Source organism: Rhincodon typus, chromosome 15 (assembly GCF_021869965.1).
Source record: "Rhincodon typus isolate 14 chromosome 15, sRhiTyp1.1, whole genome shotgun sequence".
In the NCBI taxonomy this organism is placed as follows: Eukaryota; Metazoa; Chordata; class Chondrichthyes; order Orectolobiformes; family Rhincodontidae; genus Rhincodon; species Rhincodon typus.
This window is the reverse complement of record NC_063346.1, coordinates 18,268,359-18,284,099: the sequence shown is the minus strand read 5'-3', so window position 1 is coordinate 18,284,099 and position 15,741 is coordinate 18,268,359.

Sequence of the window (15,741 nt, the reverse complement as noted above, 5' to 3'; positions counted from 1 at the left end):
ATGCATTGATTAAGTGAATTAAATACAGATATTTCATTTTTACTCAATAAACTACTAAAGAACTAATGATTTGCTGGTAAATAACTGGAGTATTGCTGAAAAATGACAAAGCTTTTCACTTTGTACTTATCAGGGCATTCATTAGAATACCAATGTAAAGGTAAACCACTCACACATTCTTTTTATCTGCAAAGAGCAAGATTCTGTGTTTTAACATAAGTAGCTTCCAGTTCCCACAAGTGCATTGTGCTGCACTTCCAACTGACAAAAATTAAATCAATTGCCAAAGTAATTCTTAGCCCATTCAGGATTATTTAGAATCTAATCACAAAATCATTTCTGATGTTGGGGATTGTGTCGTGAGTTTTGCAAGCATTAGCTGATTGGGTACAGTCAATGCCTTGTGAACACCTGAAAAGATTTTCTGTTTGATATGATCTGTCAGTCTTTTGGATGCACGGCCTAAGTATCTAGCATTGAAATTCACACACTACATTATGTGTGATAGGCAAAATATCTTGCTGTGTTTGATTGCAACATTCTGTGGTAGCAAATATCACTTGTGTTGCTGTTACATAGCACCAGAGTGAAACTTCTGTCTTCACCCGTCACTCAAAATTTGAGAAACCTTATCATTAATTTGAGGTGGATTGGGCACTTTCCAGGGGATGGCCTCGGGTCCATTAACTAGTTTGCTCGAAATATGGTGAGAAATTATCTGCTTAGGGTAACTATTACTCTGCAAGGATGGCTTTGATGCATCCTATTTCACCATCAAGCTTGAGTTGTGAGCAAATAACTTGGGCCCTATTTACAAGGTTGACAATAAGACTAATTATTACAGATTTCTCAATGTCACGGAAAGGAAGCTCATTTGAGACATGTAACAAAATTCTAACATGCAGCTGTGGATTCAAATATGGTAATGCACCATCTACATATCAGAAACATGCAGGGTCTTAGAGATTAGATGTCATTCTATCAAAGGTGTCGTGGAACCTAATAATGCTTGTGAGAACTATGTCTAGAAGTGTTCTCATGGCAACACTATCTATTTTTACATACATAGTGCCATTAAAATTGAACTCAACTGGATGAGTTCATAATTTCAACATACGCTGATTCCCATAATAGTAGTGGGTCTAATCACCAGGATATAATAATGCAGTGCAAATGTCTAGAATTAGAATTAGAATTAGGTTTATTGTCACATGTACTCAAGTACAGGGATACAGGAGTACAGTTAAAAGGGTACAATGTCACTATTCCCGGCACCATCTTAGGTATAAAAAAACCTAGGTACAAAGTTGAAAAAAAAGAAATAAAGTTAAAAGTTCAACATTACAGTCCTTATAAAGTGGAAAAATAAAGAAATAAAATTACAAATTCAATGTTACAGCTCTTCTTAAGTGGTTAGCCATCCTGGCCTCGCAATCCCCACAAGGGCTCAATCTCCTCTGCGCTGGTCTCTTCTACCACAATGGGCTTCCCCTCCCCAAGCTGACTCAATCTCCCACATGCTCGACCTTGCAACAGATGCCAGGGGATCCCTCTCGCCACCATCCTGACTCATTCTCCTCTGCGCTGCACAAACTCAATGTTTAATAACGCTCTGGTTAGATCACAGTCAGGCATTGCATCCAATTCCAGTCACCACAGCTCTGACTCCTTTCAGTGTTGCATTGGTGAATGTGCTGGCAATATCAAACGAGAACATGCAAACAGTATTGCTATCCTGTATGGTCCTTGTATTTGTGAGGGAATCTTTTAACGAGTATGAAGAAAACTTGCTGAAAACAGGATGTAGAAATTCGCCTAATCACTTGGCCAACTCATGCTGTGCAGAGTGAGTTATTGATAAAATGGGGTGCAAAAGAACATCATGTTTTGGCTGACAATACATATGTGAATATAATGAGCCATAAGGAGGAACTTTATCATATATATTATGTATGGCTTTTCATTCTCTTTATGCAGGTCCAATAAATTGCTTTCAAGGAAGGCTGACTGGTGATGCTGAGTGGCAGGTCCAATAGGATACAAGTTTGAACCGGCATTAATGTTGGTGGTCGTTTTGTTGATACAGATTCATTTGTCAACGATGACTATTTTCATCATTTTATCAGGTTGACCTATGTATACCTCTGGATTGCCTTGCAATGGTGCCAGACATTCAAGTTGCATGTGAAAATCAGACAAGCCATTTGGAATCCCAAAGAGTGTTTCTGAAATATACCTAGTGTCTCTTAGAATGATCACTGCATGGGCAATGGAGGCACTCTTGCCAGCTAGGCTGTCCCTCTGGCTCTGGTGCCACTGTGAGAAGATGCTCTTTCCTGATAAGACAAAATTTCTGCCTCGCCTTTGACGGTGTTTCCATTCTGCAACCTTAACAGTGGTCACGTTTAATGCTGATGTTGCTAAGACAGGAGAGCTCCTGACTCTCTGACTGTGTTGGCACATCTGGGAGGTGGACTACCAACCTCAACTGGGCAGTGGTCTCGGCAGCAGCCTCATAATTGGCTAACAGCAGTAAAGTGCCTCCCAGTGTCCTACCGTCCATTCAGATGGATTTGGGTTTCACCTTTGGTGCAGGTAGCAGAACTATTTACCTGTTTAGCTCCTTTGACACAATTTAGCTTACTATGGCTGCAGTATAATTTGTGTATGAACTTGGTTACTGTTCCTTTATGCTTGTTTGAACAGTGTCCTGGAATAAATTCACCACAGAAGCATACCAAGCCATCTTGCTTCAACACTGGCGCACATAAGCATGGCTTAATCACTCGCATTTATGGGTTCAAGAACTCTGCCTTGATCAGGCTCTCTAATTTTGCCTCAATCTTTGGTCTGATTGCATATGAACTGATCTAGCCTTGCAACATTTTGCTTGATTCTCATGCTTTATTTTCAACTTGATAGAGATTTTTTCCATTCTTCCTAGATCTCCATTGAAAACAATGGCATGTTATTTTAGAATTTGTGATAAATCAGTCACAGAATCCAAAACGATTTACTTCAGCCCAGTTGAGTTTAATTTTCTCCAAACATGTTTTTCCCCATAAAGCTAGAGTGCTTCCTTTGGTGACATTTAAGGGCAAATCCTTAGACAGACCGTATAACTGAATATTCACATTGACACAGCCTCTTAACGGCATTACTTCGCCAGTGCACATTTCTAATACAGTTTTGTAGGGTTACAGCATAATGTGGCTCAACTGCTTCTGATACACACACTCAGGTATCAATGAGACCACCACTCCAGTGTCCACCTCTGTTACCAGTTTGTCATTCAGTAAGTGAGTGACCCAACCTTGGTTGTTGTCACCAGTGATGGCCAGCACATTTAATAACAACTCTTCTTCAGACTGGGATTATAGGCTTTTCTCGTGGCTTTTTTGCATCATGTAGATTTTCTTCTCACTCTTCAGGTTCTATACGTTTTCTATGAATTTACTTTTTCCTTATCATCTTTGTTTCTCAAACATACCTGTTCGATATGCCCTGTTTTCCACAGTTTCTGAAAACAGCTTATTTAAACCACCAACTTGCATGATTTTTTTCTACCCCGATGGAAGTTTTGAGTCTGTTATTGATTGCCTCTCAATTTCTCTCAAATCCACTTTGTGAGCCCTCATTTTCAAGCATGGCTGTTGGGCTTCCTTGGCTGATAGATCAATTAAGACTGTAATTTGCAGTGGTCTCTTTAAGTCTAAGGTCCTTTCTGTCAGTAATCTTTTCTGGATTTCTTTACAACTTAAACAATGCACCAGTGTGACTCTGAAGACATCATTTAAGATGTCTCCAGATTTGCAGAATTCTACTAGCTTTTTTAACATTGCTACAAACTGGGAGATAGATTCTTCATCATGCTAGTTGCATTTGTGTATTCTGAACCTTTGGGTGAAAATGGTCCTGTAGGATTCCTAATATTTCTTCATAAGTTTTGGAACTCAGTTTCTCTGGCTGTACTTGGCTCCTTAGGAGGTTCAAGATGTTTACTGCCATAAGACTCAGAAATGCAGGGATAACTGCATCTGCTTCAATTTTGTTAGCTTGAACAAAATAATGGAATCTCTCTGAGTAGGAGTCCAGTTCTCTGTATTTTCTCATCATATAGTCCTGTGGAGCCAAAATTTCCCACTACTTTATATATTTCTTTAAATGGAAAGGGCTTGCACAGCACAATGTACCATGAAGATTTTAGCAGTACCTTCTTTATGAAATAACTGCACAGAGGCCAGTATCCCATCACCAAGTCATCCATTATTTACATGTGCACAGTACATGGCCTCTGACCGATCAGCTCAAAGCTGGTCTCTAGGACACCTTCTGAATCCCCTGTTTATATCTGTCAGACAGGGCTCCCTGATTGGCCTAGATTAACAAACCCAATCAAGGATCTCATTGAGAATGAGATCCATCTAGCCCTAGTTCCAATCACTACATCTTCATTTAAGACCAGATACTCCTGAGGCTGCCTGTTTTTCTTTCCAAGTCTATCTCTCTGGCTCAAAATATTTCTCTCTATATAGGGTCATCATTATTCACAGTGTTCCTTCAGGGTGGAGAACATGCACACGTTTCTTCAGCACTGTTCTCCAATTCCCTGGGGTGAATTCCTTTTTTTAGTGACTTCACCTGTTTCAGTGCAACAATGGTATCTTTTGATTTCTTTTCTACTTTTTTTGTAAGCACTTCCGCAATCTACCATTGGGGCCATAATTTGTTTTTGATGACTCAATGGATTCACCTGGTGAATCTCAAAGTGGTTTTTATCCTCAAGATCAGTTTACTTCTTGAATTATAATTCAAGAGGACAGGAGGCCAAGATGTTTAACAACAGGAGCTTTATTATTCAAGGGGTTATACAGGCTAGATTTAGCTGCTTCTCTCCAAAATGGCCAATGACATCATCATCACCTCATATGATTGGGCTGTTAAAGTGACAGTCCAATATATGTACATAAATACACAAGTATCAACCAGTAAATCTTTCCAAAGCGCTCTGATGGCAGGTGGAAGGAGAAGCAGTATTTCCTGAACAGCCATGTAATGGAAAGAAAGTTGGAGCCTCTACCATCACTATCCAGACTGCAAAAATGCTTCTAAAAGTACATGTTGCCACAGCAACTCAGACTCCCTGAGTAAACTCTAACATAGACATAAAAGTATTTTTTTGCTGCTCTGGTAACAATCCCACTTGGCATATGTTTCTGTGTAGCAGTGAATCGAAACACTTTGAGATATATATTCAGATGATAATTAGTTCCCAGCATTTATAAATTATATAACAATATTACAAAGACTTTAATTCAATTAGTTTGAACAATTTGAGGAGGAGGAAGAAATGACAACAAATATTTGCTGCTACTTAGTTGCATAAGAGTTAATGTATGTATTTACTGATGGTGATGCTTAGTAAACATTTTCAATCAGTAATATATGGATTGACTGCAAAGCTTTTTGAAGCATTTTATGTTCAAATCACTTTGCAGCAACAGTTGAAGGAGCTCACCATATGCAAGTCATATTTAGGGTAATGGGGTGTACTGGATTGAATTGCCTTTTAATGAGTTTCACGGTTACAATTGTGTTACCATCCAGCAGGAGGTTGCAGCTTTCCAGTGATGCTGCAGTAACATTTTACATGTTTACATTTTGGCTACTGATAATTTTGATTGTAGGATTTGCTTCTTCTGTGATCCAACTTAAACCAATTCAATTTCAGAAAGCATAGCTGGATTCATTGAAAAGAAAAAAAACTGGCAGTCTCCAGAAGGTGTGTCATGGTTTCTGGACAAATCCAAAGACAGATGTGTGATGTTAGGCTGTAACATTCCAGTAGTATGACAGCTGCAGTTCTTGCACAAAGAACACATACAATTGAAAGGAGGATTTCATATCCAGGCCAAGGATTTGGATTCCAAAATATACCAAGATAAATCATTTTCATTCATTGTTTATTAGATTTTAGAATAGAACAGAAGACCATTGAAGTTCCAGTGAACCAGAAGTTCCAGTGTCCTAAACTATAATAGCTTCTACATCTGTTTATAATTTCCACTCGGGGAATTAAATATTCAGTAGGATGAACAGACTGTCGCCCACTGCTAGACGTCAGTCACAAAAAGCTTTTAATCAGGTAAAAAAAATTGATTTTTATTGCTTTCAACACAGAAACAACAAAAACAAGTTTTCATTAATAAAATATTTTGCAACACAACTTATCTTCAATTGCTGTGTAATTATAATGCTTGATGTGCATCGATTACTGGGGATTATTTACTCAGAGGCTATAACAAGTCAAGTGCACCTTCCTTGGACCATGGAATTGAGGATTCCATCCATATCAGCCAGTTCATGAGGTCTGACATAGAATGGTAAAGAGGAGCAGACATTTCAAAGTTCTCAATCGCCACCCTTTATATGCATGGCACACGTTTCTGCCAGGCATGCACCAAAAGCTTCTATTTGGAACAGGAATTTTCATATCTAATGATATGAACCACCTCTTATATTGTTATTTTGACATGTACACCATCTGTGGGAAGACCTCACAAATGGGTATCCATTTGGCTGAGGAATGCATTAGTATATTTGAAGGTAAAGAAAGTAAGGTTGATAATGTCTGGCTGAATTTCTTTTCTCACATAGGACTAACTTTGTCACTAGGCTTGATGTCAATTGTTTTAGCTATCTTCTTCTCCTCAATACCATTATTAACATCAATGGATTTCCAAGTAGGAATTGCCCCTTATCTGAGATACTTGGAAAAAGAGGAGGACCACTGAAGAAATGTGAGGTCGTTCAAGTTGCCCAAGAGGTGTTCTGCACAATTCTGCAAATACTAACATATCTGAACACACAGACAAAAATAATCAATCCACATTTTGGCAGATGTTTAGTGTATTTGTCCTTGCAAATTAAAGATGACAAAGATAGGCTCCTTCCTCAAGGAAAAGAGTGTAAAGGAATTAAAGGGTGTAATCAAAATAATTGAGCTATGCCTCATTTCTTTGTAAGGTATGATGGCAAACACTGTGGTAATCAAAGGTGGAATTTAAGGCCCTCCTCTCCTGCAGTGAGTTTATAGGTGGGGGGCATTTAATTGGGTGGGATGGTGGGAGTGTGGAATGGTCACTCATCTACACCATTGCCAATTGACACTAATACAGTATTCAACTAGCAGTGAGCAGAGCTGTCACTTTGCAGGAACCCAATAATAAACTTTGCTTATATTTGCTCGCAGGCTCTTGGGGAGGCTTCGTCATCCAAGGGCATTCAGAGTCCAACAAAGGAGCATTAACGTTGGGAAAAGATCCCGAGGCACAAAAATAGAAAACTACCACATAAGACATATTTCTCTAAACATGCTAAAATATATTTAAACAGACATAATCTAACCGCACAAGGGGACATTTATTAATCCAACAGGTCAGAATGAATCTTGAGTGTTGGTTGGAAACAGAACTGCTTCATATAAAATGTTCTTTGAATATTTAAGTGAAACTGTCCTTTAGATAACATGGTCTTATTATTTATCCCAATTCATACCTCATTAAACAGCAAGGAAATACACCACTTTGCATGCCCAACATTATGACCTCCAATCATTGCATACGAGTCCTTATTTGGCAACCCAAAGTCTCTCAGAACTCTTTTTTTAACCTTTTTTTTTAAACGAAGAATGCTTTTCTATGTTGTTTCAACTGAAGAAGGACCAGGCGCTTGATGGAAATATTAAATGTCTTTAAACTATTTGAATTTTAAAAACTGCTTTTATTTTAATAAAGTGTTGGAACAGCTATCTCAAATTAATAGCATGAGAAATATTAATTTAGTGCAGCGTAGTTATAAATATTTAATTGCAGACTGTCCCATATTCTAATTAATGGCCTATATGAGAGTATGAATATTCTGTGGATCTGTAATCTACCCTAATCTTCATTAATTTTATAATTTGAAATGGATTTATAATGAGTGAGCATTTTTAATTTAATTTTAAATGAGAATTAACATTTCTCTTTTTAAGACTACAATGAAACCTTATTACTGTCTAAATCTCTTTATGAAGAGAAGGTTAAAAACTCCTAATGTAGTTAATCATTAAGACAGTTCTTGATCCAGTGATGCTAGATTTCCATTTTGACACAACAAATAGTTCATTATAAATGGAACAAAGATGAAAGCTCAACTAAGCAGCAAATTGAGCTGTTTTTAAATACATTTGTTGAACGCTCTACCACACATGATCTATACCACTTTCCACAATATGCCACCATGATACATATATGCAGATAGGTGTAACATTTCAGTGGTGTGGAGGTCATTTTTACAATCCTGTTATCAGTTTTCTCGATATCAAAGTAGCTTGTTGACTGGTTGCTATCTTAGGTCTGTTGATAAAACTTCTTCATTCAAATCTCTCTGGCAGTCTAGTAGCAGATTAACCAGACAGCCTCATATATTTTCATGATATTAAAATTAAGCTTCCCTGAAATTTCCAGAACTGCAAAGCCACAGCATCCAAATTAATGTTCTAAATTACAATATACTAATTGTAATTTTCAATGGCAGAAAGATTTACTCAGTTATGTAGAGGTGTTTATGATCCATGAAATCTTTCTCCACTTGCAAAAAAACAGTTATCTCCTTAAGTGCCAATTCAATATCATGGAGTCATAAAGATCTACGGCAAAGAAAAAGGCCCTTCAGCACTGGTCAAAAGCAACCACCATTTCTAATCCCATTTGTACACCTTGGCATCACAAGTATGCATCAAAATACTTCTTAAATGTTCTGACGGCTCCTTCCTCTCCATCCTTGCATACAGTAAGTTCCAGGTTCCCAGTGAGTGAACCTTTTTTTTCCCTCATATCCCCTCCTAACCTCCTGCCCTTACTTTAAGTCTATGCACCTGATCATTGATCCCTTCATCAGGAGAAAATCTCCTTCCTATCCACCCTTTTAATATCGCTCTTAATTTTACATATCACATTCATGTCTCCGCTCAGTCTCCTCTGCTCAAAGGAAAACAATCCTGGTCTATCCATTGTATCTTCATCACTAAAACTCTCCAGCCCAGACAACATTCTGGTAAATCTTCTCTTCACCCTCTCCAATGCAATCGCATCCTTCCAGAACTGCACAATACCCTACATGTGGCTTAACTAACTTCTTACGCAATTCCAGCATAACTTCCCTGCTTTTAAACTCTATGCCTTGGCTCATAAAGGCAAATATCATATATGTCTTCTTAACCATTTCATTCACCTGTCCTCATATCCTAAGAGGTCAGTGGGCATGTAAACTAGTGCCCCTCTGATCCTCAGTGCTTCTAGGGTCCTACAACTTGTAAAGTATTCCTTGTCTCATTTGTCCTGCCCAAGGGCATCACCTCACATTTACCCAGAGTGAATTCCATTTGGGACTGACCAGCACATCTGACCAGCCCATCTTTATTCTCCTGTAATCTAAGACTATCCTCCTCACTATTTACCATCCCACCAATTGTCATACCACCTGCAACCTTACTGAACAACTTTCTTACAATTAATCTGAATCATTTCAATATACCTCTTGTCTATGCTTTGAACGCTTTGACAGTTTATGTATTAAAAACACTTTACCCAAGTGTTCTTGATGGTGAGACAGACAATAGGACACAGAATTCAGTTTGCAGTTCAACTCAAGTTTATTAACAAAGTATCCCTTCTTAAAACAGCATGTGAGCTTGCCCCAAATTCCCACAATATTTACTCTTTCTCTAGCTGTATATGTCTGAGAAAGGAAGTTACCTGCAATGATCCACATGTTTGAGCTGGGCCTTTGGCTCTTTCCCACGAAGATGGGTCACACTGTTCAGGATGGATCTTCGCTCTCTCGCTCTCCAAGTAATGAGAACTCCGCTACTGGGCAGGTCAAGTCTTTGCTGAGTCTTCACTCAGGGAATGGATCTCAGGTATGTGTTTTTATCCCTCCTCAGCCCAGACATTCCAGAATGTTCTGTGGCCTTTGGCCAATGGGATCATGAGGTGGGTTAAATTCACCCAATTGGGTCACAACAACACCATTTATTGTTGCCGTGCTGGGAGGTGTGAAGTGCACTTCCTCAGGCAGTCAAGATGCCAGGATGTCTGATCGACACTTCTCTAATACATAACCCTTGAGTTGGTTGTAACTGGTTCCCCTTGAACCTTTGTGACCTCTTTGATCTTGACCAATGTTCTCTGTAGCCGATAGCTGCTGGTTGCTGTTTAATTTATTATGGCTACTTTTCTCTGGCTGTAGGTAAATCTAGAATATCTGATTTTGGGTTAGAGTCTGATTTAGGGTTAGGGTCGCTTGACCACATACCACAAACAGCAAGGGTCCCAGCACTGATCCTTGCAGAACTCCACTGGACACAGACTTTCAGTCACAAAAACACCCCTTGGCCATCACGCTCTACTCTCTGTCACTCTGCCAATTCTGGATTCCCTGAGCCAAATTTGCTTGGATCCCAAGGGCTCTGACCTTTGCAATCAGTCTCCCATGCAGAACCTTATCAAAGGTCTTGCTGAAATCCAAGTAGATTATGCTGAATACATTGCCCTGATATATACATGGTTACTTTGAAAAATGCAATCAAGTTGGTCAGGCATCTCTCCTAAACAAAACCACGCTAACTGTTTTTGATTATTATCCGCCTCTCCAAAGACAAATTAATTATATCCTTCAGAATTGCTTCCAAAAGTTTCCTCACCGCTGGGGTTAGTGTGACTGACCTATAGTTTCCTGGTTTATCCCTGCTCCCTTCTTGAATAATGGTACCACATTGATTGTCCTCCAGTCCTCTGGCACCTCTCCTGTTGCCAAAGAGGAATTGAAATTTATTGCCAGCGCCGCTGTTATTTCCTCTCTTGCCTCAATCAACAGCCTGGGATACATTGTGGACATTTATTGACATTTGAGTCTTCCAGACTACTCAGAACCTCTCCTCCATCTATGATAATTTTATTATTTATATTGCAGTCCTTTTCCCTGATTTCTATATCCACATTATTCCTCTCAAAAGTGAACACTGACACAATGAGTTCACTTAGAACCCTAGCTACGTTCTCCAGCTCCACGCACAAATTACCATAGTGATCCTTAATGAGCTCTACTCTTTCCTTCATTATCCTTTTACCCTTAATGTACTTATAAAATAATTGAGGATTTTCCTTTATTTTATGATCCCCTTTTTTGCTCTCTCAGTTTCATTTTTAAGTTTCATTGCAAATCTGTTAGGTTTCGCCTCTGGGCTTAAGTTTAAATGAAACATCACAAGATATGTGTCTGTTCTGTGAAAGTGTGCATTTTGTGTCGAGTTGGAATGATAAACAGAGTGGGCATGAGGCCACAAATCCAAAGTGCTCTGAAGCTCTAAAGCTAGCAACTACTTTCACAGAATGTTCAAGATGACTATTGGAGAAAATAGGAAAACCTTGTACGAGCGCATTAGAAGAAAAATGTCTTCTGAGGTTTGAGCTGAGGCACATTATTGGGGAAGTCACAGAATCCCGGTATTGTTATAGTGCAGAATAAGGCCATGCAGCCCATCATGTCTGCACCACCTTACCAAATGAGCAATTCACTGTACCATTCTCCTGCCTTCTCCCGATAATCTTTTGTGTCCTTCCTTTTCGGATTACAGTTTAATTGTCTTTTGAATGTTTTACTTGAACCTGACTCCACTCCATACTTTCAGGTCATGCATTCTAGGACTTAATCTCTCACTGTATGAAAAATATTTTTCGGGTTGCTTTTATTTCTTTTATTAATCATTTTAAATCTGTGCCATCTCTTTCATAATCTCTTCATAATTAGGAATAGCTTCTCTCTATCTACTGGGTGGCATGATGGGTCAGTGGTGCCTCACAGTGCCAGGGACCTGAGTTCAATTCCACCCTCAGGCAACTGTCCATGTGGAATTTGCACACTCTCCTTGTGTCTGTGTGGGTTTGCTCTGGTTTCCTCCCACAGTCCAAAGTTTATGCAAGTTAGGTGGATTAACCATGGGAAATGTAGGTTTACAGGGATTGGGTGGGATGCTGTTTGGACTATGGGCTGAATGGCCTCTTTCCAAACTGTAGGGTTACTTTGATTCTATTCTGTCCAGATCCCCTTTGCCACGCTTTAGTTAATATTGCCTTTCTTTCTTTTCCTACCAAAATGAACCACTTCACATTTTGCCACATTGGACTTCATCTAGTACCTGTTCACTCATTCCACAAATATATTCATGTCCTTTTACAGTACCACTAACATATGTGTGTCCTTTGGAAGTTCTACCAACCTTCATATGTCCTTTTTTGAAGTGTGGAAAAGGAGTTAACCACAATTTAATCACTTTATCCTTAACCTGAGAATGCTCAAGTTTGGCATTTGAGTTAACTAAATGGAGCATTCCAAATTGGAAAGCCCAAAATGTGTAAAAGAAAGGGAAAGAAGAGGTATAAAAATTTTTAAATATCTTATGAAACCAATTAGCCATATGTTTGGAAAAAAGAGCCATAAGGGAAAATCTTTTTAGAGCCAACTTATTGAAAGCTTTCCTTCTGCCACTTTGGTAGCAGAATTCCCAGATGTCAGAATGGCTGTGTATTGCAACATGTCAAAAAATATGTCATTTAATGAGTGGATTGAAACCACAAAATAATATTTTAAAAGACTGACAATGGCATTTTTATGTAACCCAAATAGCAGCACTTAAACTGTTGAACATATACAGACCTTCGGCCTGCAAAATGAGGCCCCAGTGGCCTAATGGATAAGGCACTGGCCTCCTAAGGCAGGGATTGTGGCTTCAAGCCCCATCTGGCATGCACTGAATCTTAGTGTGGTTCAGCAGTTAGCCTCACAGTGCCAGGGACCCAGGTTTGATTCCACCTTCAGGCAACTGTCTGTGTGGAGTTTGCACATTCTCCCCATGTCTGCATGGGTTTCCTCCAGATGCTCGAGTTTCCTCCCACAGTCCAAAGATGTACAGGTCAGGTGAAATGGCTGTGCTAAATTGCCCAGGGTAATACAGGTTAGGTGGATTAGCCATGGGAAATGGAGGGTCACAGGAATGGGGTGGGTCTGGGTGGGATGCTCTTGGAGGGTCAGTGTGGATTCGATGGGCCAAATGGCCTGCTTCCATACTGTAGGGATTCTATAAAAATTACAAGGTTATCAGAAAGAAGTCATAGTGTATTGAAGTAGCTCACTGGGCAAATCAGTTTAATTTACCATGGATGGCAAATCCCCAAACTCCTCACAGATATTCAAGCAATTCCTCTTTATTCACCTAAATGCAGACTGAACAATAAAATGAATTAGTTCAGACCACAGACCATAGCTGAGGGGAAGGATGCATGTACATATAATCGACACACTGTAAACAGTGGACCTGAAATGAGATCCATTTTTCCTGGAATGGAAATCTCAGCAACCATATCCTGGGAACATAGGGATAGATTTAGGTCATTCAGCCTGGCAAGCCGCTCCATGATTCAATAAGAAGTCAATGCCACTTTCCTGCCCAATCTCCATTTTTCTTGATGTCTTTAGTCTCTGGTAATCTATGATTTGTGTTTGTGTTTGGAGCCTGCTCAGTGATTCCGCAGCCTTTGGATGGAATGAATGGCCTAGAGGAGGACCATCCTTTTCCTACAGGACCAGCAGAGGAGGCCATGCAAACCTTTCTGAGGTCAATGCCTCAGTCAGTACTGTATCTACAAGCTAAAGGAATGGCCAGTAAGACCGCAAGGAAGCCTATGACCTTCTCCATTCTGCCAAGGTAAATGCTACACTCTTCTCTCTGCTACCTCATACACATAATGTTCGCTTGACTAAGGGGAGGCAATGACCTAGTGGTATTAATCCAGAGAGCCAGGTAATGTTCTGAGGACCAAGGTTTGAATCCCACTGCAGCAGATGGTGGAATTTGCTTTTAATTAAAAACATCTAGAATTAAGAGTCTAATGATGGCCATGAATCCGTTGTTGTTGGAAAAACCCATTTGATCCACTAATGTCCTCTAGGGAAGGAAATCTGCCATCTTTACCTGATCTGGCCGACATGTAACTCTCAGACCCACAGCAATGTAGTTGACTCTTAACTGCCCTCTGCACAATTAGAGATGGGTAATAAATGTTGGCCTAGCTAGTGATGCCCTCATCCCATGAATGAATATAAAGAAAAAAGAATCTGGTAAGCATTCCACTGCAACAGTTGTGCCGCTAGACCAAATAAGAAATGCCCTGGGTCACTGGCACATGGAGAACTAGCAGAGACCAAGCATTTGCTCAGCCCCATGGATTGGACCCTGTCGTTTTGTCAACCAAGGACTTTGTCCAAGTGCAGAGAGAGACACAGAAGCAGCAGACAGTTCTATGGGAGGCAATGGACCTCATATCCCAGAGGCTGCAGGACTGTATCTACACTATGGGGACCTAGCTGCTTCAGGGAGGGCTGTCATCCATCTGTCTCCATGAACAGTTTGGTGGCTGCCATGGAAAGCCAGGTCCAACAATCTCAAAGTCTGCTGGAGAGTTGCACATACCTGCACCCCATCACTCCTGCCATTGGTCTTCATAACTGAAAGCATGTTGGAAGGGAGATGAGGAAACTTGCGCTCACTCTAGTGCCCCTTCCTCATAAGGATACAATGTGGTGTGAGGAAGCTGCAAAAGGAACCCACACACAGGCCTGTCAGGATACTCCAGAGGTAGATGGGCCCTCCATCTCCACCCTTCCTGACACTTCAGATCCTTGGAAGTTCAAGCCAAAGAGGGTCCACTGGCCCCTGGCAAAGAGACGCTCAACCTATCTGGGCCATCCAGGCACAAATGTCCCGAGGCAACAAGGTGCAGGGCTGGATGATCACAGCAGGCCGAGCAGCATCATAGGAGCAGAGAGGCTGACGTTTCGGGCCTAGACCCTTCATTAGAAAAGGGGGAGGGGAAGGGGGTTTTGAAATAAATAGGGAGAGAGTGGGAGGCGGATAGAAGAGGGATAGAGGAGAGGATAGGTGGAGAGGAAACAAACAGGTCGAAGAGGCGGGGATGGAGCCAGGAAAGGTGAGTGTAGGTAGGGGGTTAGGAAGGGGATAGGTCAGTCCAGCGAGGACGGACAGGTCAAGGGGGCGGGATGAGGTTGGTCGGTAGGAGATGGAGGTGCGGCTTGAGGTGGGAGGAGGGGATAGGTGGGAGGAAGAACAGGTTAGGGAGGCAGGGACGAGCTGGACATGGGCCCTACGCCTGCCTCTTTGTAGGTTACGTGGAACAATCCCTCTTCCGTACCTACACTGGCCCTAAACCCCACCTCTTCCTCCGTTACATTGATGACTGTATCGGCGCCGCCTCGTGCTCCCACGAGGAGCTCAAACAGTTCATACACTTCACTAACACCTTCCACCCCAACCTTAAGTAGACCATCTCTAACACCTCTCTCCCCTTCCTGGACCTCTCTGTCTCCATATCGGGCAACCACCTAGAAACCGATATTCATTTCAAGCCCACCGACTCCCACAGCTACCTAGAATACTCCTCCTCCCACCCACCTTCCTGCAAAAATGCTATCCCCTATTCCCAATTCCTTCGCCTCCGCCGCATCTGCTCCCAGGATGAGGCATTCCACTCCCGTACATCTCAGTTGTCCTCGTTTTTCAAGGACCGTAACTTCCCCTCCTCGGTGGTCGAGAACGCCCTCAACCGTGTCTCCCACATCTCC